Raw genomic sequence first — 26,589 nt, 5'->3', positions numbered from 1 at the left:
GGAGATGTGTTCCTCTGTCTTGTTTTACTCATGTGGATATGTGTTCCTCTGTCTTGTTTTACTCATGTGGAGATGTGTTCCTCTGTCTTGTTTTACTCATGTGGAGATGTGTTCCTCTGTCTTGTTTTACTCATGTGGAGATTTGTTCCTCTGTCTTATTTTACTCATGCGGAGATGTGTTCCTCTGTCTTGTTTTACTCATGTGGAGATGTGTTCCTCTGTCTTATTTTACTCATGTGGAGATGTGTTCCTCTGTCTTGTTTTACTCATGTGGAGATGTGTTCCTCTGTCTTGTTTTACTCATGTGGAGATGTGTTCCTCTGTATTGTTTTATTCATGTGGAGATTTGTTCCTCTGTCTTGTTTTACTCATGCGGAGATTTGTTCCTCTGTCTTGTTTTACTCATATGGAGATTTGTTCCTCTGTCTTGTTTTTTTCAGCTTGAGTTGCCTTGTTAACACTTATCCATTTAGAGCAATGCCCTACAAAAGATCCTTTTAAGGGCCCTTGGAAGTTTATTATAGATTAGGGTTTTTTATTTTGGGGTGTTTTTTTTTTTTAAAGTGTATTAGAATAGGAATATTTTTTATTGTTTTGGATAATTTCGTTTGCTATTTTTTGTAATGGTGTTTTTTTTTTATATTTTGTAATTTTTTTATTTTTTTGTAATGTTAGGTTTTAGTGTACGGTAGCTTAGGTTTTACTTTTATTTCACGGGTAAGTTTGTATTTATTTTAACTAGGTAGTTAGTAAATAGTTAACTATTTAATAACTAGTCTACCTAGTTAAAATAAATACTAACTTACCTGTGAAATAAAAACCTAAACTAGCTACAATATATCTATTAGTTATATTGTGGCTAGCTTAGGTTTTATTTTTATTTCACAGTTAAGTTTGTATTTAGTTTTAAATAGGTATTATTTAGTTAATAATTATAACTTTAGGTCTATTTTAATTATGTTAAAGTTAGGGGGTGTTAGGTTTATGGTTAGGGATAGGGTTAGGTTTAAGGTTACGGTTAGGGGTTAATATAGTTTAATTTAGGTGGTTGCGATGTGGGAGGCTGGCGGTTTAGGGGTTAAAAGGCTTATTTAGTGGTAGTGATGTGGGAGGCCAGGGGTTTAGGGGTTAATAACTTTATTTAGTGGCGGTGATGTCGGGGAGCAGTGTAATAGGGGTTAATATCTTTATTATAGTGTGGGCGATGTTTGGGTGCGGGGGAATAGGGGTTAATAACTTTATTATAGTGGCAATGATATTTTTGGTGGTGGCAATATCGGGAGCGGCAGATTAGGGGTTAATAACATTATGTAGGTGTCGGCGTTGTCGGTGGCAGCAGATTAGGTGTGTTTAGACGTGGGGTTTATGTCAGGGTGTTAGGTTTAAACGTAACTTTATTTTCCCTATAGACATCAATGGGGCTGCGTTATGGAGCTTTTCATTCCGCAATCGCAGGTGTTAGTTGTTGTCTACAGTGAAAGTGTGCGCAAACACGTCAATGTAGCGCCTGTATTTTGTGCGGTATATGGAGCTCAATGCAACCATATCGCACACACAAGGCGGCTTTTTCAAAATGGCAGCTCTATGGAGGGTGAAATAACACATTTTTTGTTGCGTTCGTTTCGCACCCTCTATAAAGCAAAACTTGTAATCTAGGTGTATATAATTTAATACAAATTCTGTTGATAATGTATTCAAAGATCTCTTGCTATATAATTGGGATCAAGTTTCCTGCAGCCATGGATATCTATAACTAACTCTAAATCTGTTTAAGATCTTTATTATTTATTCTGTTATCTTCTTGTAGAAGACAAAGTAATTGTGATTTTCTATTGGCTGCTTTTGTATGTTTATTTTTGTGTGTCTTTTTTTGCCTTGTTTTGTATTATAAACTCTAATAAAAAGATATAAAAAAACAACAAAAACATTATCTACAGTGCTATTCATGTTGTTGGTTCTGGTTTTGAAGTTTGGATTCCAGCTTCATTCACTGCTGTTCTGGATCTTTTGGTGTTCCTGCAAAGAATGAGTCGTTTTTGTGTGAGATTCTTATAAATACTTGTGACTTTTTAATCAGTCTTGTTACTTTGTAAGTTTGCGGTGTTTTTGAAACGTAAAGAAAGTTAAGCAAATTATTTGCCTCCAATCTAATAAAATCCTAATTATTGATCTCCATTTTTTTGTAATCTATGACTTGAGGTTCCTTTTTATGTTTCTGTATTGTGGTTTTGTAAATAGACGGCTTGTTTGTTGTAGTTATATGCATAAGATATTATATGTTGTTTTTATTTAGGAATTTCTAATATTTTTCTCTAACTCACACGATCTTCTGAAGGTTGATGGATCATCAATATCTGTATCATATTTAATTCCTGTTGCAAATTAGATGTCAATGTATTTTTATAGAACCTCAATTAGTGCAACATGGTCCTTTTGTGAATTTATGTCCTTAGACTTGTTCCATAATTTTAGGTGTTTTTTGCAGTGTCACATTTTTGTCCTCCTGAATTAGAGACTCCCTACATGAACTACCTTGTTTTTTTCTTTGTGTTACCTCCATCTGTAACTTCGCTATCTATATTTTTTTCAGCAATGCTTTCTACCCCCTCCCTCCACTGTGTTCCGTGTCCTCGTCCTTTGAACACCACTGTCACTATCTGCACTACTCCTCCTCAAACTCTCCTGCCAGTGTCCATCAATATTTCTTTCCAGAATCTACAACTCATTGTTCGGGTATTCAATAAAATTATAATAATTCAATAGCTATGTAACATGAAAATGGCACAAATCCACCATCATAGTTTTTATTGTTTGTGGCGTAGTAATAAAATGTATTATTATTTTTTTTGTTTACCGGTTCTTTCGCTTGTGGATCATCATCCATTATTGTTTACACTAAAAGACAAAATAGAGACAAAATAATATAATATGTACTTTAATTTCTTTACCTGCAAATTTACCATTAACCCTTTCTTTTTTAGTTTCTGAATTGTAAAGCTCTAACTCCCCCAAAAGATTTCATTCTATGGCTGTATCTATGTTTATTGTTCTTTTGGTAGAATGCAAAAGTGCATAGGGATTATCTGCTGGAGCTGCCTAGAAGCTGTAAACTCAGTTGAAATACAATGCCTGTGTGTAAACACTGATAAGAGGGGTGGAGTTGGCTGCTCCAGGCAGCTTAGCTATGTAATTCATTTTGCTTATTTTTGAAAATTATTTTAAAATACTTACCAGCAATTTTACAACATTTTGTTTGCAAACTATTTTTAATTAATTAGCCCTTTTAGGATATGCACAGATCTCAACATGTTTTATGTCCCGTTAATGTACCTCTATTTACCTTATTAGATTTTTTTCCATTTATATATTTTAAAAAAACTTTTAGGGTTTGTCTTAGAAGCATTTGCAATTAATCTTCCATGTTTAAAGCTTGCTAATTTGATAGCACCTTTGCATGCTTTGTTCATTCTAGCTATTGAACATTTTAAAATTAAGTAGTGGAGAGATAAGATGAGGAGTCCTTTGTGTATAAAGAGAGACAGATAAGATAAGCAGCTTTGCTTTTCCTCCACGCTCAGCCCATTTTAAAGAGCACACAGTTATTTCTATTGTTATGTAATTAATAAACTAATAATAAGAATAGATAAAATAAGATTATTTTAGGACACAACAAAAGACACAGATGCTCATGTGAATCAAATGTATGCAAGTGTGCTGTTCTATAGAAAGTTTACAGTTGTTACATCATGTAGGTATATGGATTGCTACATATGGATTATGTGTAAAATGACAATCAAGAGCTGCCAAACTGTAGCCAATAACTGTCAATAGCTATCTTCAGGGTCTTCGTATCATAATTATGTATACCTATTGAATTTAATTCATAAATCTGTATTAATTCATTTTTGGAATTCTATAAACTCTTTAATCTATTAAAGGGACAGTCAACACCAGAATTGTTGTTGTTTAAAAAGATAAAAAAATCCCTTTATTACCCATTCCCCAGTTTTGCATAACCAATACAGTTATAACAATACACTTTTTTACCTCCGTAATTACCTTGTATCTAAGCCTCTCTGCCCCCTTATTTCAGTTATATTAATATACTTTTTATCACTGTGATTACCTTGTATCTAAGCCTCTGCTGACTGCCCCTTATCTCAGTTATATTAATATACTTTTTACCGCTGTGATTACCTTATATCTAAGCCTCTGCAGACTGCCTCCTTATTTCAGTTATATTAATATACTTTTTATCTCTGTGATTACCTTGTATCTAAGCCTCTACAGACTGCACCCTTATTTCAGTTATATTAATATACTTTTTACCTCTGTAATTGCCTTGTATCTAAGCCTCTGTAGACTGCCTCCTTATTTCAGTTCTTTTGACAGTCTTGCATTTTAGTCATTCAGTGCTGACTCCTAGATAACTTCATGTGCATGAGCTCAATGTTATCTATATGACACACATGAACTAACACCCTCTAGTGGTGAAAAACTGTTAAACTGCATTCAGATTAGAGGTGGCCTTCAAAGTCTAAGAAATTAGCATATGAGTCTACCTAGGTTTAGCTTTCAACCAAGAATTCCAAGGGAACAAAGCAAAATTAGTGATAAAAGTAAGTTGTTTAAAATGACATGCCCCATTTGAATCATGAAAGTTTATTTTGGACTTGACTGTCCCTTTAATGACTCAGATTAATAGTTTTTGAGTAGTTATGCTTTTTCTGTAACATTAGGCTATTAGGGGTTACATTTACTACCTGTTACTAATCAGTCAGCAGTTGACAATGATAGACTTAGGGAGAGAGTACAACAAGTCCAAATAAAAAAAAAAAGATCTAAAAGGAGCAATTTTCCATAATTTAATACCCTGCAGCTGGCATAACAAGTTATTTGAAACACATTAAAGAAAAAAAAACCATAATTTATGTAAGAACTTACCTGATAAATTCATTTCTTTCATATTAGCAAGAGTCCATGAGCTAGTGACGTATGGGATATACATTCCTACCAGGAGGGGCAAAGTTTGCCAAACCTAAAAATGCCTATAAATACACCCCTCACCACACCCACAAATCAGTTTAACGAATAGCCAAGAAGTGGGGTGATAAGAAAAAAGTGCGAAAGCATATAAAATAAGGAATTGGAATAATTGTGCTTTATACAAAAAAATCATAACCACCACAAAAAAGGGTGGGCCTCATGGACTCTTGCTAATATGAAAGAAATGAATTTATCAGGTAAGTTCTTACATAAATTATGTTTTCTTTCATGTAATTAGCAAGAGTCCATGAGCTAGTGACGTATGGGATAATGAATACCCAAGATATGGATCTTCCACGCAAGAGTCACTAGAGAGGGAGGGATAAAATAAAGACAGCCAATTCCGCTGAAAAATAATCCACACCCCAAAACAAAGCTTAAATCTTATAATGAAAAAAACTGAAATTATAAGCAGAAGAATCAAACTGAAACAGCTGCCTGAAGTACTTTTCTACCAAAAACTGCTTCAGAAAAAGAAAACACATCAAAATGGTAGAATTTAGTAAAAGTATGCAAAGAAGACCAAGTTGCTGCTTTGCAAATCTGATCAACCGAAGCTTCATTCCTAAATGCCCAGGAAGTAGAGACTGACCTAGTCGAATGAGCTGTAATCCTTTGAGGCAGAGTTCTACCCGATTCGACATAAGCATGATGAATCAAGGATTTTAACCAAGATGCCAAAGAAATGGCAGAAGCCTTTTGACCTTTCCTAGAACCAGAAAAGATAACAAATAGGCTAGAAGTCTTTCGGAAATCTTTAGTAGCTTCAACATAATATTTCAAAGCTCTAACTACATCCAAAGAATGCAACGATCTTTCCTTAGAGTTCTTAGGATTAGGACACAACGAAGGAACCACAATTTCTCTACTAATGTTGTTAGAATTCACAACCTTAGGTAAAAATTTAAATGAAGTTAGCAAAACCGCCTTATCCTGATGAAAAATTAGAAAAGGAGACTCACAAGAAAGAGCAGATAATTCAGAAACTCTTCTAGCAGAAGAGATGGCCAAAAGAAACAAAACTTTCCAAGAAAGTAATTTAATATCCAGCGAATGCATAGGTTCAAACGGAGGAGCTTGAAGAGCCCCCAGAACCAAATTCAAACTCCAAGGAGGAGAAATTGACTTAATGACAGGTTTTATACGAACCAAAGCCTGTACAAAACAATAAATATCAGGAAGATTAGCAATCTTTCTGTGGAAAAGAACAGAAAGAGCAGAGATTTGTCCTTTCAAGGAACTTGCAGACAAACCTTTATCCAAACCATCCTGAAGAAACTGTAAAATTCTAGGAATTCTAAAAGAATGCCAAGAAAAATGATGAGAAGAACACCAAGAAATGTAAGTCTTCCAGACTCGATAATATATCTTCCTAGACACAGATTTACGAGCCTGTAACATAGTATTAATTACGGAGTCAGAGAAACCTCTATGACTGAGAATCAAGCGTTCAATCTCCATACCTTCAAATTTAAGGATTTGAGATCCTGATGGAAAAAAGGACCTTGCGATAGAAGGTCTGGTCTTAACGGAAGAGTCCACGGTTGGCAAGTAGCCATCCGAACAAGATCCGCATACCAAAACCTGTGAGGCCATGCTGGAGCCACCAGCAGAACAAACGAACGCTCCTTTAGAATCTTGGAAATCACTCTTGGAAGAAGAACTAGAGGCGGAAAGATATAGGCAGGATGATACTTCCAAGGAAGTGACAATGCATCCACTGCTTCCGCCTGAGGATCCCTGGATCTGGACAGATAGCTTCTTGTTTAGATGAGAAGCCATCAGATCTATTTCTGGAAGTCCCCACATTTGAACAATCTGAAGAAATACCTCTGGGTGAAGAAACCATTCGCCCGGATGTAATGTTTGGCGACTGAGATAATCCGCTTCCCAATTGTCTATACCTGGGATATGAACCGCAGAAATTAGACAGGAGCTGGATTCCGCCCATACAAGTATTCAAGATACTTTTTTCATAGCCAGAGGACTGTGAGTCCCTCCTTGATGATTGACATATGCCACGGTTGTGACATTGTCTGTCTGAAAACAAATGAACGACTCTCTCTTTAGAAGAGGCCACGACTGAAGAGCTCTGAAAATCGCACGGAGTTCCAAAATGTTGATTGGTAATCTCGCCTCCTGAGATTCCCAAACCCCTTGTGCTGTCAGAGACCCCCATACAGCTCCCCAACCTGTCAGACTTGCATTTGTTGAGATCACAGTCCAGGTCGGAAGAACAAAAGAAGCCCCCTGAACTAAACGATGATGGTCGGTCCACCATGTTAGAGAGTGTCGTACAATCGGTTTTAAAGATATTAATTGTGATATCTTTGTATAATCCTTGCACCACTGGTTCAGCATACAGAGCTGAAGAGGTCGCATGTGAAAACGAGCAAAGGGGATCGCGTCCGATGCAGCAGTCATAAGACCTAGAATTTCCATGCATAAGGCTACCGAAGGGAATGATTGAGACTGAAGGTTTCGACAAGCTGAAACCAATTTTAGACGTCTCTTGTCCGTTAGTGACAGAGTCATGGACACTGAATCTATCTGGAAACCTAAAAAGGTTATCCTTGTCTAAGGAATCAACGAACTCTTTGGTAAATTGATCCTCCAACCATGTTCTCGAAGAAACGATACAAGTCGATTCGTATGAGATTCTGCTAAATGTGAAGATTGAGCAAGTACCAAGATATCGTCCAAATAAGGAAATACCACAATACCCTGTTCTCTGATTACAGATAGAAGGGCACCGAGAACCTTTGTAAAAATCCTTGGAGCTGTTGAAAAGCCAAACGGCAGAGCCACAAACTGGTAATGCTTGTCTAGAAAAGAGAATCTCAGAAACTGATAGTGATCTGGATGAATCGGAATATGCAGATATGCATCTTGTAAATCTATTGTGGACATATAATGCCCTTGCTGAACAAAAGGCAGAATAGTCCTTATAGTTACCATTTTGAATGTTGGTATCCTTACATAATGATTCAATATTTTTAAATCCAGAACTGGTCTGAAGGAATTCTCCTTCTTTGGTACAATGAAGAGATTTGAGTAAAACCCCAGTCCCTGTTCCAAAACTGGAACTGGCACAATTACTCCAGCCAACTCTAGATCTGAAACACATTTCAGAAATGCTTGAGCCTTCACTGGATTTATTGGGACACGGGAAAGAAAAAATCTTCTTGCAGGAGGCCTTATCTTGAAGCCTATTCTGTACCCTTGTGAAACAATATTCTGAATCCAAAGATTTTGAATCGAATTGATCCAAATTCCTTTGAAAAAACGTAATCTGCCCCCTACCAGCTGGGCTGGAATGAGGGCCGCACCTTCATGTGGACTTGGGAGCTGGCTTTGGCTTCCTAAAAGGCTTGGATTTATTCCAGACTGGAGATGGTTTCCAAACTGATACTGCTCCTGTAGGGGAAGGATCAGGTTTTTGTTCCTTATTGTGACGAAAGGAACGAAAACGATTAGCAGACCTAAATTTACCTTTAGATTTTTTATCCTGTGGTAAAAAAGTTCCTTTCCCCCCAGTAACAGTTGAAATAATAGAATCCAACTGTGAACCAAACAATTTATTACCTTGGAAAGAAAGGGAAAGCAAAGTTGACTTAGAAGACATATCAGCATTCCAAGTTTTAAGCCATAAAGCTCTTCTAGCTAAAATAGCTAGAGACATATACCTGACATCAACCCTAATGATATCAAAAATGGCATCACAAATAAAGTTATTAGCATGTTGAAGAAGATTAACAATGCTATGAGTATTATGATCGGTTACTTGTTGTGCTAAAGCTTCCAACCAGAAAGTTGAAGCTGCAGCAACATCCGCCAAAGATATAGCAGGTCTAAGAAGATTACCTGAACATAAGTAAGCTTTTCTTAGAAAGGATTCAATTTTCCTATCTAAAGGATCCTTAAAGGAAGTACTATCTGCCGTAGGAATAGTAGTACGTTTAGCAAGAGTGGAGATAGCCCCATCAACCTTAGGGATTTTGTCCCAAAACTCTAATCTGTCAGATGGCACAGGATATAATTGTTTAAACCGTTTAGAAGGAGTAAATGAATTACCCAAATTATTCCATTCCCTAGAAATTACTTCAGAAATAGCATCAGGGACGGGAAAAACCTCTGGAATAACTACAGGAGGTAAAAAACTGTATTCAAACGTTTAGATTTAGTATCAAGAGGACCAGATTCCTCTATTTCTAATGCAATTAAGACTTCTTTAAGTAAAGAACGAATAAATTCCATTTTAAATAAATATGAAGATTTATCAGTATCAACCTCTGAAACAGAATCCTCTGAACCAGAAAAATCATTATCAGAATCAGAATGATGATGTTCATTTAAAAATTCATCTGAAAAATGAGAAGTTTTAAAATACTTTTTACGTTTACTAGAAGGAGGAATAACAGACATAGCCTTCTTAATAGATTTAGAAACAAAATCTCTTATGTTAACAGGAACACCCTGAATATTAGATGTTGATGGAACAGCAACAGGTAATCGAACATTACTAAAGGAAATCTTATCTGCATTAACAAGTTTGACATGACATTCATTACAAACAACAGCCGGAGGAACAGTTACCATAAGTTTACAACAAATACACTTATCTTTGGTAGATCCAGCATCAGGCAGCAATTTTCCAGAAGTATCTTCTGATTCAGGGTCAATCTGAGACATCTTGTAATATGTAATAGAAAAAACAACATATAAAGCAAAATTGATCAAATTCCTTAAATGACAGTTTCAGGAATGGGAAAAAATGCCAATGAACAAGCTTCTAGCAAGCAGAAGCAAATAAACAATGAGACTTAAATAATGTGCAGACAATAATGACACCCAGATTTTTTAGCGCCAAAAAAGACGCCCACATTATTTGGCGCCTAAATGCTTTAAGCGCCAAAAATGACGCCACATCCGGTGACGCCGACATTTTTGGCGCACAAACATCAAAAAAATGTCGCAACTTCCGCCGACAAGTATGACGCCGGAAATGACAAAGAAATTTTTTTGCGCCAAAAAAGTCCGCACCAAGAATGACGCAATAAAATGAAGCATTTTCAGCCCCCGCGAGCCTAACAGCCCACAGGAAAAAAAGTCAAATTTTAAGGTAAGAAAAATTGATTATTCAAATGCATTATCCCAAATAATGAAGCTGACTGTCTGAAATAAGGAATGTTGAACATCCTGAATCAAGGCAAATAAATGTTTAAACACATATATTTAGAACTTTATATAAAAGTGCCCAACCATAGCTTAGAGTGTCACAAAAATAAGACTTACTTACCCCAGGACACTCATCTACATGTAGTAGAAAGCCAAACCAGTACTGAAACGAGAATCAGTAGAGGTAATGGTATATATAAGAGTATATCGTCGATCTGAAAAGGGAGGTAAGAGATAAATCTCTACGACCGATAACAGAGAACCTATGAAATAGACCCCGTAGAAGGAGATTGAATTGAATTCAAATAGGCAATACTCTCTTCACATCCCTCTGACATTCACTGCACACTGAGAGGAAAACCGGGCTCCAACCTGCTGCGGAGCGCATATCAACGTAGAATCTAGCACAAACTTACTTCACCACCTCCATGGGAGGCAAAGTTTGTAAAACTGATTTGTGGGTGTGGTGAGGGGTGTATTTATAGGCATTTTGAGGTTTGGGAAACTTTGCCCCTCCTGGTAGGAATGTATATCCCATACGTCACTAGCTCATGGACTCTTGCTAATTACATGAAAGAAACAATTGTATAGTACAGTTTTCCAAACATCTAAACCCTAGTTTCTCAACCTGTGGTACATGTAACCCTGGGGGGGCTTTGGTAAGGGGTACTCAGTGGCGTGCCCTTTCATTATCTATTGCCCACATTCTGGGGCATTTCACATATTTTTGTTACCTAATAATATTTATGTGCATTTGGGGGTATTTAGGACAAATATTTATGCCTGATGGGGCACTTGCTGCAAAAAGGGTGAGAAACACTGATCTAAACCACTTGTCATGGACAATAGGCCTAATGGTGTTTGCCTGCACTCTGCAACTAATGGGATCTATGTGCTAGAACAGATGGATTAGAATATGTCTCATTTTGTAGTCCAGTGTTAGGCTCTCATGAATGTGTTCTGATCTTAATGGTTTGAATTATTGGTATGTGTTTACTATCCCAATAAGACAAGATTTTAGAATGGACTTAGCACTGGCTACTGTTTATAGTTTAAGCTAAAACAGTTATGAGATATAATAATGACTAATAACATTAAACAAAAGGAGAAAAAGGTCTAAGAAAACAAAGACATTTTCCTCCAGGCGAACCTTGTTAAATATTATTTTTAGAGGTAAAGTCTGGAGTGTGCCCTGGGCATATATTAATGAATACACTTGAAAAAGAAACCCTATTCAAAGAATAGGGAACAAAAGAGTGCTCTTTGTAATAAGATGTTAAAATATAACTTTTACTAGTAATACAAATAAAATGGCAGCTATTATTATTATTATTATTATTATTATTGGTTATTTGTAGAGTGCCAACAGATTCCACAGTGCCACAATGATTAAGTAAGGTTAAACTATTATGGCTTGCCAGAAAAAATAATTAAAAACACAACTCTGCTGTGAAGCACTTGTTACAATGTAACAATGTATTGACATTTTTGTAATCTTTGAATTCAATCTTTGTAACAAGTCCTTCACAACAGAGTTGTGATTTTAATTATTGTTTCTGGCAAGCCATAATAGTTTAACCATACTTACGTAGCTGCCATTTTATTTGTATTACTAGTAAAAGTGATATTTTAACCTCTTATTACTATTTAGTGCTACAAGAGCACTCTTTTGTTCCCTATTCTTTGAATAGGGGTTCTCTTTCAAGTATAACGACTAATAAATATAACTAGGAAATGGGGCAGAAGGTGAGCTCATTTGACTTCACTGATAAAGAAATATTTTCAGTGGAAAAGATTTAAGATCCATTCTAAGGGTTTTATTGCTAAACAAAGTAAAACACACCCACATAATTATTTTAGTTCTGCAGATTTAGAGATAATGTTTTACATTGACAGACTGATTGATATGCTCTTGTTTAATTACATTAATAATGCAATATGTTAAATCGTAGGCCTTTTCTAATCTGGCAGTGAAGAGGTTACCAATCACATTATTACATTAAGTGACTCTGAGAGGCAGCAGTGCAGTTAGGGACGCAGTGCCCACAGCAATAATGTGTCTACTCATTAGGGAACCTCCTGTATGAGATTAATTAACGTATTAGCAGTCACAGAAGGGATATGAAGCACTGGAAAGAAAGATGGCATTTCTATGATTTATTGAAATTAAGCAGCACATATTTCCACTACTAAGTCTATTTCTAGAAATATATATGAAATATCCCCAGCCTGCGGCATTCACCTCTCTCCTCTGATTTTCTACTGAATTACAAACTAAAGACGCTGAATTTGCAGAGCTGGCATCACAAGCTGGCAAGCATAATGTAACCCTTTCTCTCTCATAGAGAACATTTAATGCCAGCCTTGCAGAGAAAGAGTCAACAGCTTTCAAAACATCACACTTAGTTTTACATACACTCTGGTATTCTCTGCTTAGAAAGTCAAAGAGAAAAATAATATTTATGGTCTGTGCCCACCCCACCAGTTGGCTCATTAATATAGTTGCCTGTCTAGCTGGCTGTTTAGGGGGCTTCGTGCTTTTGATCCATCTGGACTCATTCTCCTGCTGGTATGATGGAGCCCAGATATCTGAAACACGTCAGCCACTGACGTCAGCATGTGCATCTTTCCATCTTAACCAATTCTATGTCAAACCAGAACACGTAAATCTAATGGAATAACTAAAAATGTCTGCAAATGGGAATCCCACCCTACCAAATACTGAGAAGGGAAAATAGTTATAGTGCAAAGTATACAGTTTGAAGTGAAATTATGGTCATGTTAATTCAAAATTTATATGCTTTATTTAATTACTGAACAAGGTAACTGGACTCCTGTAAAGTCACAAGCAGAAAATAGCCAATGAGTCAATCATGGTAGTCTGTTGTACAATCACTGATTATTGTCATAGAACCACTGATTATTGTCATACAACCCACTGATTACTGTCATACAACCCACTGCTTACTGTCATACAACCACTGATTATTTTCATACAACCCACTGATTACTGTCATACAACCCACTGCTTACTGTCATACAACCACTGATTATTTTCATACAACCCACTGATTATTGTCATACAACCCACTGATTACTGTCATAGAACCCACTGATTACTGTCATAGAACCACTGATTATTGTCATACAACCCACTGATTACTGTCATACAACCACTGATTACTGTCATACAACCACTGATTATTGTCATAAAACCCACTGCTTACTGTCATACAACCACTGATTATTGTCATACAACCCACTGATTACTGTCATACAACCACTGAATATTGTCATACAACCACTTATTATTGTCTACAACCCACTGATTACTGTCATACAACCACTGCTTACTGTCATACAACCCACTGATTACTGTCAAACAACCCACTGATTATTGTAATACAACCCATTGCTTACTGTCATACAACCCACTGATTACTGTCATACAACCACTGATTATTGTTATACAACCCACTGATTACTGTCATACAACCATTCATTATTGTCATACAACCCAATGATTACTGTCATACAACCACTGATTATTGTTATACAACCCACTGATTACTGTCATACAACCATTCATTATTGTCATACAACCCAATGATTACTGTCATACAAACACTGATTATTGCCACGCAGCCCACTGATTACTGTCAAACAACCACTGATTACTGTCATACAACCCACTGATTACTATCATGCAACCACTGATTATTGTCATACAACCCACTGATTACTATCATACAACCCAACAAAAAATTCTTGATATTAAAAAAAGCTATAATTTGTGTGTGTAAAAAGGCAAAATTTTGTGTGAATACGTGTGCCAATCAGCTAAAACTGTCTCAACAGTACAGAGGCAGGACATGGCTCAATGGCAAAGAGGTTAAACATACAGGCAGTGCAGAATTATTAGGCAAGTTGTATTTTTGAGGATTAATTTTATTATTGAACAACAACCATGTTCTCAATGAACCCAAAAAACTCATTAATATCAAAGCTGAATAGTTTTGGAAGTAGTTTTTAGTTTGTTTTTAGTTATAGCTATTTTAGGGGGATATCTGTGTGTGCAGTTGACTATTACTGTGCATAATTATTAGGCAACTTAACAAAAAACAAATATATACCCATTTCAATTATTTATTTATACCAGTGAAACCAATATAACATCTCAACATTCACAAATATACATTTCTGACATTCAAAAACAAAACAAAAACAAATCAGTGACCAATATAGCCACCTTTCTTTGCAAGGACACTCAAAAGCCTGCCATCCATGGATTCTGTCAGTGTTTTGATCTGTTCACCATCAACATTGCGTGCAGCAGCAACCACAGCCTCCCAGACACTGTTCAGAGAGGTGTACTGTTTTCCCTCCTTGTAAATCTCACATTTGATGATGGACCACAGGTTCTCAATGGGGTTCAGATCAGGTGAACAAGGAGGCAATGTCATTAGATTTTCTTCTTTTATACCCTTTCTTGCCAGTCACGCTGTGGAGTACTTGGACGCGTGTGATGGAGCATTGTCCTGCATGAAAATCATGTTTTTCTTGAAGGATGCAGACTTCTTCCTGTACCACTGCTTGAAGAAGGTGTCTTCCAGAAACTGGCAGTAGGACTGGGAGTTGAGCTTGACTCCATACTCAACCCGAAAAGGCCCCACAAGCTCATCTTTGATGATACCAGCCCAAACCAGTACTCCACCTCCACCTTGCTGGCGTCTGAGTCGGACTGGAGCTCTCTGCCCTTTACCAATCCAGCCACGGGCCCATCCATCTGGCCCATCAAGACTCACTCTCATTTCATCAGTCCATAAAACCTTAGAAAAATCAGTCTTGAGATATTTCTTGGCCCAGTCTTGACGTTTCAGCTTGTGTGTCTTGTTCAGTGGTGGTCGTCTTTCAGCCTTTCTTACCTTGGCCATGTCTCTGAGTATTGCACACCTTGTGCTTTTGGGCACTCCAGTGATGTTGCAGCTCTGAAATATGGCCAAACTGGTGGCAAGTGGCATCTTGGCAGCTGCACGCTTGACTTTTCTCAGTTCATGTGCAGTTATTTTGCACCTTGGTTTTTCCACACGCTTCTTGCGACCCTGTTGACTATTTTGAATGAAACGCTTGATTGTTCGATGATCACGCTTCAGAAGCTTTGCAATTTTAAGAGTGCTGCATCCCTCTGCAAGATATCTCACTATTTTTGACTTTTCTGAGCCTGTCAAGTCCTTCTTTTGACCCATTTTGCCAAAGGAAAGGAAGTTGCCTAATAATTATGCACACCTGATATAGGGTGTTGATGTCATTAGACCACACCCCTTCTCATTACAGAGATGCACATCACCTAATATGCTTAATTGGTAGTAAGCTTTCGAGCCTATACAGCTTGGAGTAAGACAACATGCATAAAGAGGATGATGTGGTCAAAATACTCATTTGCCTAATAATTCTGCACTCCCTGTATAAGCCAAGTCTACATTTGCTATGTTAATTGTTTTTGGCTTATAACCCTTAAAATGTCTGCCAAAAATGATAACACAATTTTGCTCAGATTAGAGAGGAGCACTATAAATAGAGAAGGGTGCACTATCAATATTGCTGGACCATGCTAGGATTAACACATTATTACAAGGCTATGGTAAAGAAGAATTACCAGAGAATGCTTATCGTGTGGCTGATATCCCTTTTGCATGCCCTATACTTTCAATGCTTATCGATACCACACTAAACATTGCTCATATTACACTAGTAATGCTGTTCCGCTCCAGTGTGACGCATAACAGCACTAGAAAACTTAGTGCAACTTGACCCGAAGTAAAGTGTTAGAACTGGAATAAAAGTTTATCCAAACACATATAAAACAAATTAAAATAAAGTATTACACTCATTTACAGGCATATTTAATATAAATTATTTTTACTATTGAAATAAAATGTTTAAATAGGGTTTAAAAGGGATATGGTATATGTGACGGACCGCCTGGTTCCCCCGACTGGGTACCTCCTCCAAAAGATGCTTCCTGCCCTCCAAACCTCTCCAGCAGAAAGAAAGCTGACACCCAGCCCTTTACCCCAAACAAGAGACAGGACTCTGTCTGCCTGTTATGAGGAGGCGGACAGAACTCGCAAGAAATCAACCCGATCCAATATGATTGGGTTGATTGACACCCCCTGCTAAAGGGGGATTGGCTCTGTTTATCTGTTTATCTCTCTCACCCTCTCTCTCTCTTTATCTCTCTCTCTTTATCTCTCTCACCCTCTCTCACTCACTCTCTCTCTCTCGTTATCTCTCTCACCCTCTCTCTCTCACTCACTCTCTTTATCTCTCTCTCTCTTTATCTCTCACTCTCTCTCTTTATCTCTCTCACTCTCTCTTTATCTCTCTCACCCTCTCTCTATCTCTCTCTCTCTCTCTCACTCTCTTTATCTCTCTCACCCTCTCTCTCTATTTCTCTCACCCTCTCTCACTCACACTCTCTCTCTTTAGCTCTCTCTCTTTATCTCACTCTCTCTCTCGCTATCTCTCTCATCCTCTCTCTCTCACTCCCTCTCTTTATATCTCTCACTCTCTCTTTATCTCTCACTCTCTCTATTTATCTCTCACATTCTCTCTTTATCTCTCTCTCTCTCTCTCTCTCTCTCACTCTTTATCTCTCTCACCCTCTCTCTTTATTTCTCTCACCCTCTCTCACTCACACCCTCTCTCTTTAGCTCTCTCTCTCTATCTCTCTCACCCTCTCTCTCTATTTCTCTCACCCTCTTTCACTCACACTCTCTCTCTTTAGCTCTCTCTCTCATTATCTCTCTCACCCTCTCTCACTCCTTCTCTTTATCTCTCTCACTCTCTCAATTATCTCTCACTCTTTCTCTTTATCTCTCTTACTCTCTCTTTATCTCTCGCTCTCTCTCTTTATCTCTCTCATTCTGTCTTTATCTCTCTCAACCTCTCTCTCATCATCTCTCACTCTGGGGATATTTATCAAAGCCTCAACTATGCTGCATTTGCCAGAACCAATACGCTTGCTTAACATCGCCTAACATCGCGGCCGGGGACCTGAATATGATCTCCATATTTATAAAAAAGCTGTCAAAAAGCCGCGCACCAAGTACGGGGTGATGAGCATCGGACTGTTGTTAACTAACAGTCATCGATCTCACTGCTATTCGGCTTTATATCAACTTTATTTATACCTTGTCACTAAACGCCACCACTATACTAAAATGCCGCTCCTGGACCCCGCAACCTAAATAAAGTTATTAACCCCTATCCCGCTGCTCACTGACACCACCGCAACCTAAATAAAATTTATTAACCCCTATCCTTCTACTCCCGGACCCTGCCGCCACTAAATAAAAGTATTAACCCTTAAACCTCTGGCCTCCCACATCACTACCATTAACTAAACCTATTAACCCCTAAACCTCCAGCCCCCCACATTGCCATAAACTAAATTAAGCTATTAACCCCGAAACCTAACAACCCGCTAACTTCACATTAAAATTACAACATCCCTATCTTAAAATAAGTTTAAACTTACCTGTAGAATTAAAAGAAACTAATTCTCAACTATGAATTAACCTATCCTAACTATTATAAATTACATTCAACTAGCACTTAAATTAACTATATTACATATTAAAAAACCCTAACCCTACTCAAATTATTTAAATCTATTATTAAAAATTACTAAATTACAAAAAAAACCCGCTGTTACTAAATAAAAAAACACTAAATTCTAAAAAACAAACAAACCACAGTATTAAAAATAAAAAAGAATTACACCTAATCTAATAGCCCTATCAAAATAAAAAAGCCCCCCAAAATAAAAAACCCTAGCCTACAATAAACTACCAATGGCCCTTAAAAGGGCCTTTTGCGGGACATTGCCCCAAAGAAATCAGCTGTTTTACCTGTATAAAAAAATACAAACACCCCCCAACAGTAAAACCCACCACCCAACCAACCAACCCCCTCAAATAAAAAGCCTATCTAAAAAACCTAAGCTACCCATTGCCATGAAAAGGGTATTTGTATGGGCTTTGTCCTTAAAATGGCATTTAGCTTTTTTACCTGCTCAGACCCTACTCTAAAAATAAAACCCACCCAAAAAACCCTAACACTAAATAAACCTAACACTAACCCCCGACGATCCCCTTACAGTTTTTGAAGTTCTGTTTGAAGGATCCATCCAGATAAGTCTTCATCCGGGTGGCAAGAAGTCTTCATCCGAATGGCCTCTTCCATCTTCATCCAACTGGCGAAGTCTTCCTCCATGTGTCCTCTTCTATCTTCATCCATCCGGCGCGGAGCGGGTCCATCCTGAAGACATCCGGCACGGAGCTCCTCTTCAATACGGTCTCCGCCATAAGCTGGAACTTGAATGCAAGAGACATCATCCAAGATGGCGTCCCTTGCATTCCTATTGGCTGAAAGATTCCAATCAGCCAATAGGATTAGAGCTGCTAAAATCCTATTGGCTGTTCCAATCAAACAATAGGATGAGAGCTCAATTGGCTGATTGGAACAGGCAATAGGATTGTGCTCTCATCCTATTGGCTGATTGAAACAGCCAATAGGATTGAGCTCTCATCCTATTGGCTGATTGGAACCTTTCAGCCAATAGGAATGCAAGGGACGCCATCTTGGATGACGTCACTTGCATTCAACTTCCAGTTTACGGCGGCGACTGTATTGAAGAGGAGCTCCACACCGGATGTTTTCAGGATGGACCCGCTCCGCGCCGAATGGCTGAAGATAGAAGAAGCCGCATGGATGAAGACTTCGCCGGATGGATGATGAAAACTGAAATCACAGACATCTGACAAGTCAAACTAACGTCTTTGCAAGTCATTGCTTTATTGGTAGCAGATTTGCTATACTTGTACTACTAAAAAGTCTGCTGATTTGATTACAAAGTCTGGGCATTCTTGTTAAGTACAAGGTAGTTTTAAATGATAACTTTGAGAATAGCGCATTTGGAGATATTTCGTCAAGTCAGCTATCTCTCTCTCTCTCTCTCTATCTTTATGTCTCTCACTCTCTCTTTATCTCTCTCACCCTCTCTCTCCTTATCTTTCACTCTCTCTCTTTATCTCTCTCACTCTCTCTCTTTTTATCTCTCTCACCCTCTCTCACTCACTCTCTCTCTCTTTTTTCTCTCACCCTCTCTCTCGCTTTATCTCTCTCTCTCTTTATCTCTCTCACCCTCTCTCACTCACTCTCTCTCTTTAGCTCTCTCTTTATCTCTTTTACCCCCTCTTAATCTCTCTCACCCTCACTCTCTCTTTATCTCTCTTACTCTCTTTATCTCTCTTACCCTCTCTCATTCACTTTATCTCTTTATTTCTCTCACCCTCTCTCACTCACTCGCTTTTTCTCTCTCACCCTCTCTCTTTATCTTTCTCACCCTCTCTCACTCAGTCTCTCTTCTTATCTCTCTCACCCTCTCTCACTCACTCTCTCAACCTCTCTCTTTATCTTTCTCTCTCTTTATCTCTCTCAGCCTCTCTCACTCACTCTCTTTATCTCTCTCACCCTCTATCTCTCTTTATCTCTCTCTCTCTCTCTTTATCTATCTTACCCTCTCTCTCTCTCTCTCTCTCTCTCTCTCTCTCTCTCTTTCTTTATTTCTCTCTCTTTATCTCTCTCATCCTCTCTTAATCTCTCTCACCTTCTCTTAATCTCTTTCACCCTCACTCTCTCTTTATCTCTCTAACTCTCTTTATCTCTCTCACCCTCTCTCACTCACTCTCTCACCCTCTCTCTTTATCTCTCTCACCCTCTCTCACTCTCTCTCTTTATCTTTCTCCCCCTCTTTCTCTCACTCCCTCTCTTTATCTCTGTAGATAAGGGTGCCACTCTATAGTAACAAGATAAAATGTATACAATATTAAAGGGACAGCTTAAACAACTATTGCAGATATTTGCATGCTTTGCATGACTGAGATGTGTGGTCACTGATAATTAATACAAATATATTTTAGCCAAGGTTTTGACCACTGTGTATTATGATTATGCTGGAATATCATTTGTTATGTTCCGCATCTTACTACTATACACCAGTTACCATATCAGGTTATTTTTATTATATTTTGACGTCTTTCTTATAAATTAAACACGATGAAACAGGCAATGCTTGCGGTGTTATGGGCTGTTAACCACTCGAATACTGAGTCGTTTAAAGCTCTAAGCAAGGTATGATGCCTGAGTACCCTCCTTCAAATCTCTCTACATATTTTGCTTTTTCTGTATCAAAAATTACTTCTCCGTTTCATCAAGTTCTGCTTCTCTCCTATAACTGTTTTAGTTGTTCCTAATGACCTTTTCTTGCAAGATCCTTCCATAAACTAAAATACCTCTATTAAAACTAAAACTTAAGAGAGAGAGTGAGTGTGAGAGAGAGAGAGAGAGAGAGAGAGAGAGAGAGAGAGAGAGAGAGAGAGAGAGAGAGGGGGAGAAAGAGGGTGAGAGAGATAAAGAGAGTTAGAGAGATAAAGAGAGAGTGAGGGTGAAAGAGATTAAGAGAGAGTGAGAGGGATAAAGAGAGAGAGCTAAAGAGAGAGAGAGAGGGCGAGAGAGATAAAGAGAGAGAGATAAAGAGAGAGTGAGATAAAGAGAGAGTGAGGGTGAAAGAGATTAAGAGAGGGTGAGATAGATTAAGAGAGAGCAAGAGAGATAAAGAGAGAGAGCTAAAGAGAGAGAGAGAGAGAGAGAGGGGGAGATAGATAAAGAGAGAGAGAGATAAAGAGAGATAGAGGGCGAAAGAGATAAAGAGAGTGAGTGAGAGAGGGTGAGATAAATAAAGAGAGAAAGTGAATGAGAGAGGTTGAGAGAGGGTGAGAGAAATAAAGAAAGTTAGAGAGATAAAGAGAGAGTGAGGGTGAAAGAGATTAAGAGAGAGTGAGAGCGATAAAGAGAGAGAGCTAAAGAGAGAAAGAGAGAGCGAGAGAGATAAAGAGAGAGAGAGATAATGAGAGAGTGAGATAAAGAGAGAGTGAGGGTGAAAGAGATTAAGAGAGGGTGAGAGAGATTAAGAGAGTGCGAGAGAGCTAAAGAGAGAGAGCTAAAGAGAGAGAGAGAGAGAGGGGGGGGGAGAGAGATAAAGAGAGAGAGAGAGAGAGATAAAGAGAGATAGAGAGTGAAAGAGATAAAGAGAGTGAGTGAGAGAGAGAGGGTGAGATAAATAAAGAGAGAAAGTAAATGAGAGAGGTTGAGAGAGGGTGAGAGAGATAAAGAGAGAGAGAGAGATAAAGAGAGAGAGAGGTGAGAGAGATAAAGAGATTGAGTGAGAGAGGGTGAGAGAAATAAAGAGAGAGAGAGAGAGAGATAAATAAAGAGAGAGAGTGAGTGAGAGAGGGTGAGAGAGATAAAGAGAGAGAGCGATAAACAGAGAGAGAGGGTGAGAGAAATAAAGAGAGTGAGTGAGAGAGGGTGAGAGAAATAAAGAGAGAAAGTGAATGAGAGAGGTTGAGAGAGGGTGAGAGAGATAAAGAGAGAGAGAGTGAGTGAGAGAGGGTGAGAGAGATAAAGGCATCTACTTATCAAGCAGTCAACTTACTTGCATTCGGCGGCATCAATACGCTCGCCTAAGTTCGCCTAACATCCCTGCCGCGGACCTGAATACGTTCTCCAAAGTTACCAAAAAAGCTGTCAAAAAGCCGCGCACCAAGTACAGGGCGATGAGCAGCGGATTGTTGTTAACTAACAGTCATCGATCTCGCTGCTCTTTGGCTAAACACCGCCACTATATTAAACTGTTTACCCCCTATATTGCTGCTCACTGACCCCGCCGCAACTAAATAAAGTTATTAACCTCTAAACCGCCGCTCCCGGAGCCCACCACCACTCTAATAAACGTATTAACCCCTATCCTGCCACTCCCGGAGCCCACCGCCCCCTACATTATACTTATTAACCCCTAATCTGCTGTCCCTACACCGCTGCCACCTACATTATACTTATTAACCCCTAATCTGCCCCCCCACACCGCCGCCACCTACATTATACTTATTAACCCCTAATCTGCTGCCCCTACACCGCCGCCACCTACATTATACTTATTAACCACTAATCTGCCACCCCACCGCCGCCGCCACCTACATTGTACTTATTAACCCCTAATCTGCTGCCCCTACACCGCCGACACCTACATTATACTTATTAACCCCTAATCTGCCCCCCTACACCGCCGCCACCTACATTATACTTATTAACCCTAATCTGCCCCCCCTACACCACCGCCACCTACATTATACTTATTAACCCCTAATCTGCCACCCCGCCCCCGCCGCCACCTACATTATACTTATTAACCCCTAATCTGCTGCCCTTACACCGCCGCCACCTACATTATACTTATTAACCCCTAATCTGCCCCTGACACCGCCGCCACCTACATAACACTTATTAACCCCTAATCAACCGTCTCCAACGTCGCCGCCACTATATTACATTTATTAACCCCTAAACCTAAGTCTAACAATAACACCCCCTAACTTAACTAAACTAACTTAACTAAACTAACTAAATAAATATAAATATGCCATCTGGATGAAGACTTCTGCCCGTCTGGAGGACCACTTCGCCCCAGCTTGGATAAAGACTTCTGCCCGTCTGGAGGACCACTTCTGCCCGGCTTGGATGAAGACGTCTCCCGGTAAGGTGATCTTCAGGGGGTTAGTGTTAGGTTTTTTTAAGGGTGTATTGGGTGGGTTTTATTTTTAGGTTAGGGTTTGTGCTGCAAAAGACCTGCCCTTTTAAGGGTAATGCCTATCCAAATGCCCTTTTCAGGGCAATGGGAAGCTTAGGTTTTTTTAGTTAGTTTTTTTGGGGGGGTTGGTTGTGTGGGTGGTGGGTTTTACTGTTGGGGGTTGTTTGTATTTTTTGTTTCAGGTAAAAGAGCTAATTACTTTGGGACAATGCCCCGCAAAAGGCCCTTTTAAGGGTTGTAATTTAGTGTAGGGTAGAGCTTTTTTATTTGGGGGGGGACTTTTTTATTTTGTTAGGGGGATTAGGTTAGGTGTAATAGGTTTAAAAATCTTGTAATTTGTTTATTATTTTCTGTAATTTACTGTTTGGTTTTTTGTACTTTAGATAATTTTATTTAATTGCATTTAATTGTATTTCATTTAGTTAATTTATTTAATTATAGTGTAGTGTTAGGTGTCATTGTAACTTAGGTTAGGTTTTATTTTACAGGTCAATTTGTATTTATTTTAGCTAGGTAGTTATTAAATAGTTAATAACTATTTAGTAACTATTCTACCTAGTTAAAATAAATACAAACTTGCCTGTAAAATAAAATAAACCCTAAGCTAGCTACAATGTAACTATTAGTGGCGGCGACGTTGGCGGCAGCAGATTAGGGGTTTATAAATGTAGGTAGGTGGCGGCGACATGGGGGCGGCAGATTAGGAGTTAATAAATATATTGTAGGTGTCGGCGATGTTGGGGGCAGCAGATTAGGGGTTCATAAGTATAATGTAGGTGGCGGCGGTGTCTGGAGCGGTAGAATAGGGGTTAATAATATAATGTAGGTTACGGCGATGTTGGGGGCGGCAGATTAGGGGTTAATAAGTGTAAGATTAGGGGTGTTTAGACTCGGGGTTCATGTTAGGGTGTTAGGTGTAGATATAAAATGTATTTCTCCATAGGAATCAATGGGGCTGCGTTAAGGAGCTTTACGCTGCTTTTTGGCAGGTGTTAGACTCATTGATTCCTATGGGGAAATTGTGCACGAGCACGTTACACCAGCTCACCGCTAACGTAAGCAGCGCTGGTATTGGAGTGCGGTAAGGAGCAAAATTTTGCTCAACGCTCACTTCTTGTCTGGGTTGTAAAAGCCCGTAATACCAGCGCTGTCTGTAAGTGAGCGGTGAGCAAACAATGCTCGTTAGCACCGCACAGCCTCTAACGCCAAACTCGTAATCTAGCCGACAGTTTTCAAATATGGCGACGTGATAGATTCTCACTATAATGTAACAAGCAAGTTCTACAAGATACATTGAGACTAATTAGTCTCTGTATATATAGTAATAGTAAGTAACATGATCATACCATACAACCGTCTCTTGCTATGCCTTATAATTAGTTCAACTTCTTAGGTATATCAAAACAAAACAATTTCCATATATACAATAGGAAGCACACTGTTCCGTAGTATCACTACATTATTCATAAGATTCAAGATCTGATTCGCCATCACGTCAAAGAGGCATGGTTACAGACTATAAAAAGCCGCCAAATCCGCGGCGCCCCGCCTTCGAAAAAGCCGGTGTGTCCGGCGAAACATGTCAGGAGTAGGGGGAGTTGGGACCCCTTAATTTTTAAGATCTAGTAGAACTTGAAGGTTGTTAATAATATGATATGTGAGCTGACGATGAACATATACTCAGATTAGTCAGAAAGAGATTTTCATTTATGAGTGTTACTCTTGTAGTAACAGACTTAGACCAGAGGTCTTGCATGGTCTGGCTTCCTATTCGTAATTACTATTATAACTCCGGAACTATTAATATAACTAATCCGAATTCATAATATTATTTAATTTAGAATATTCTTTCTAAATAAGAGAAAGGGGACTATATGAAGTATCTACTGTTATTGAATACTAGGTGAGATTACTAGGTACCTAATATTCATATATACAGTTGTTAATTCGCAGCAGATTACAGACCGTTTTGCATTTGAATATTTTTGCTATGGCAAGACTCGCTTGCATATTAGTGCAGGCAGCCATCAAACACTAATTTAATCTATAATCTTTCTGCATAAACAAATTCAAATGAGATTGCTGGGTACCGATTAGTCATACGCACAGCCAATAATTATCAGTAAAATATAAGTGACTATTTGAACACACATCACATCTGCTGTGGCAAGATTTATTTTGAAACAAAAGCAGGTAGCTACCTAATAGTAACACATGCTGTAATTGTTATTTTATGATCGATAACTCTGAAATACAAATAAAAAATTTACCTGATTTTACACTGCTATGTTATTATAGAAACAATTCAAGGTAAACTATTACAGAAAAAATTCCAGGTAAGTTATAATGAGCTCATCAACAGAATTACAGCTCAGAATCTAGCAATATAGCAACTACTTAAAGGGACAGTCTACACCAGAATTGTTATTGTTTTAAAAGATAGATAATACATTGTTTACCCATTCCCTAGTTTTGCATAACCAACACAGTTATATTTATATATTTTTTACCTCTGTGATTATCTTGTATCTAAGCCTCTGCAGACTGCCCCTTTATTTGTTCTTTTGACAGACTTGCAGTTTAGCCAATCAGTGATGGCTCCCAGGTAACTTCACTTGCACAAGCACAATGTTATCTATATGAAAATCATGAACTAATACCCTCTAGTGGTGAAAAACCTGTTAAAATGCATTCTTAAGAGGCGGCCTTCAAGGTCTAAGAAATTAGCATATGAACCTCCTAAGTTAAGCTTTCAACTAAGAATACCAAGAGAACAAAGAAAAATTGGTGATAACAGTAAATTGGAAAATTGTTTAAAATTATATGCCCTATCTGAATCATGAAAGGTTTTTTTGGACTAGACTGTCCCTTTAAATACAGCTACTGCTGCAAAATATAAGTCATTTCTTATAACCACACTCTTACTGTAAAATTACTAGGCTCAATATGAGACGGTATTCACCTGAGTAATGCAGTAACAATTTAATAACTAAGTTTCAATATAAACTGCAATCGCAGCCGTTACACTTATGACAGTAGTTCCTGGGTCATATAGTTACTAAATATATTATAACTATATACATTGATACCATCACTTTTGCGATAATTTTCTAAATTGCTGTGACTGTTATAGATATCAACGATATTTGTCGTTAGATAACATGTAATATAAACGGTAATCTGATCATTCAGGCTTTACACTGTTAGCCTTAAGTTACTCGTAGCAATTATAAGATCATTTTATACATTTTTTGAGACAACAAATCTCTGATTATAAGGGTTAGTAACAGTATTTAAACATTAGCCTATGTATGGTACCATTTAAGGAGATATTACATTAATCTCCAGCTGCCACTCCTTAAAGGGACAGTATACACTCATTTTCCTATAACTGCATGTAATAGACACTACTATAAAGAATAAGATGCACAGATACTGATATAAAAATCCAGTATAAAATGGTATAAAAACGTACTTAGAAGCTTTCAGTTTAGCTCTGTTGAAAAGGCAGTTGGAAAGCCCACTGCAAGTGCGAAATAAGACACTCCCCCCCTCCCCCTTCTTTTGCATATGAAAAGACCCTTTACACAAACAGGAGCAAGCTGGAGTAGGTATACGTCAGTATTCACATAAAACTATGGGGCTTGGTTAGG

The sequence above is a fragment of the Bombina bombina genome, chromosome 7 (genome assembly GCF_027579735.1).
Source record: "Bombina bombina isolate aBomBom1 chromosome 7, aBomBom1.pri, whole genome shotgun sequence".
Lineage (NCBI taxonomy): Eukaryota > Metazoa > Chordata > Amphibia > Anura > Bombinatoridae > Bombina > Bombina bombina.
This window is presented reverse-complemented; position numbering follows the sequence as displayed.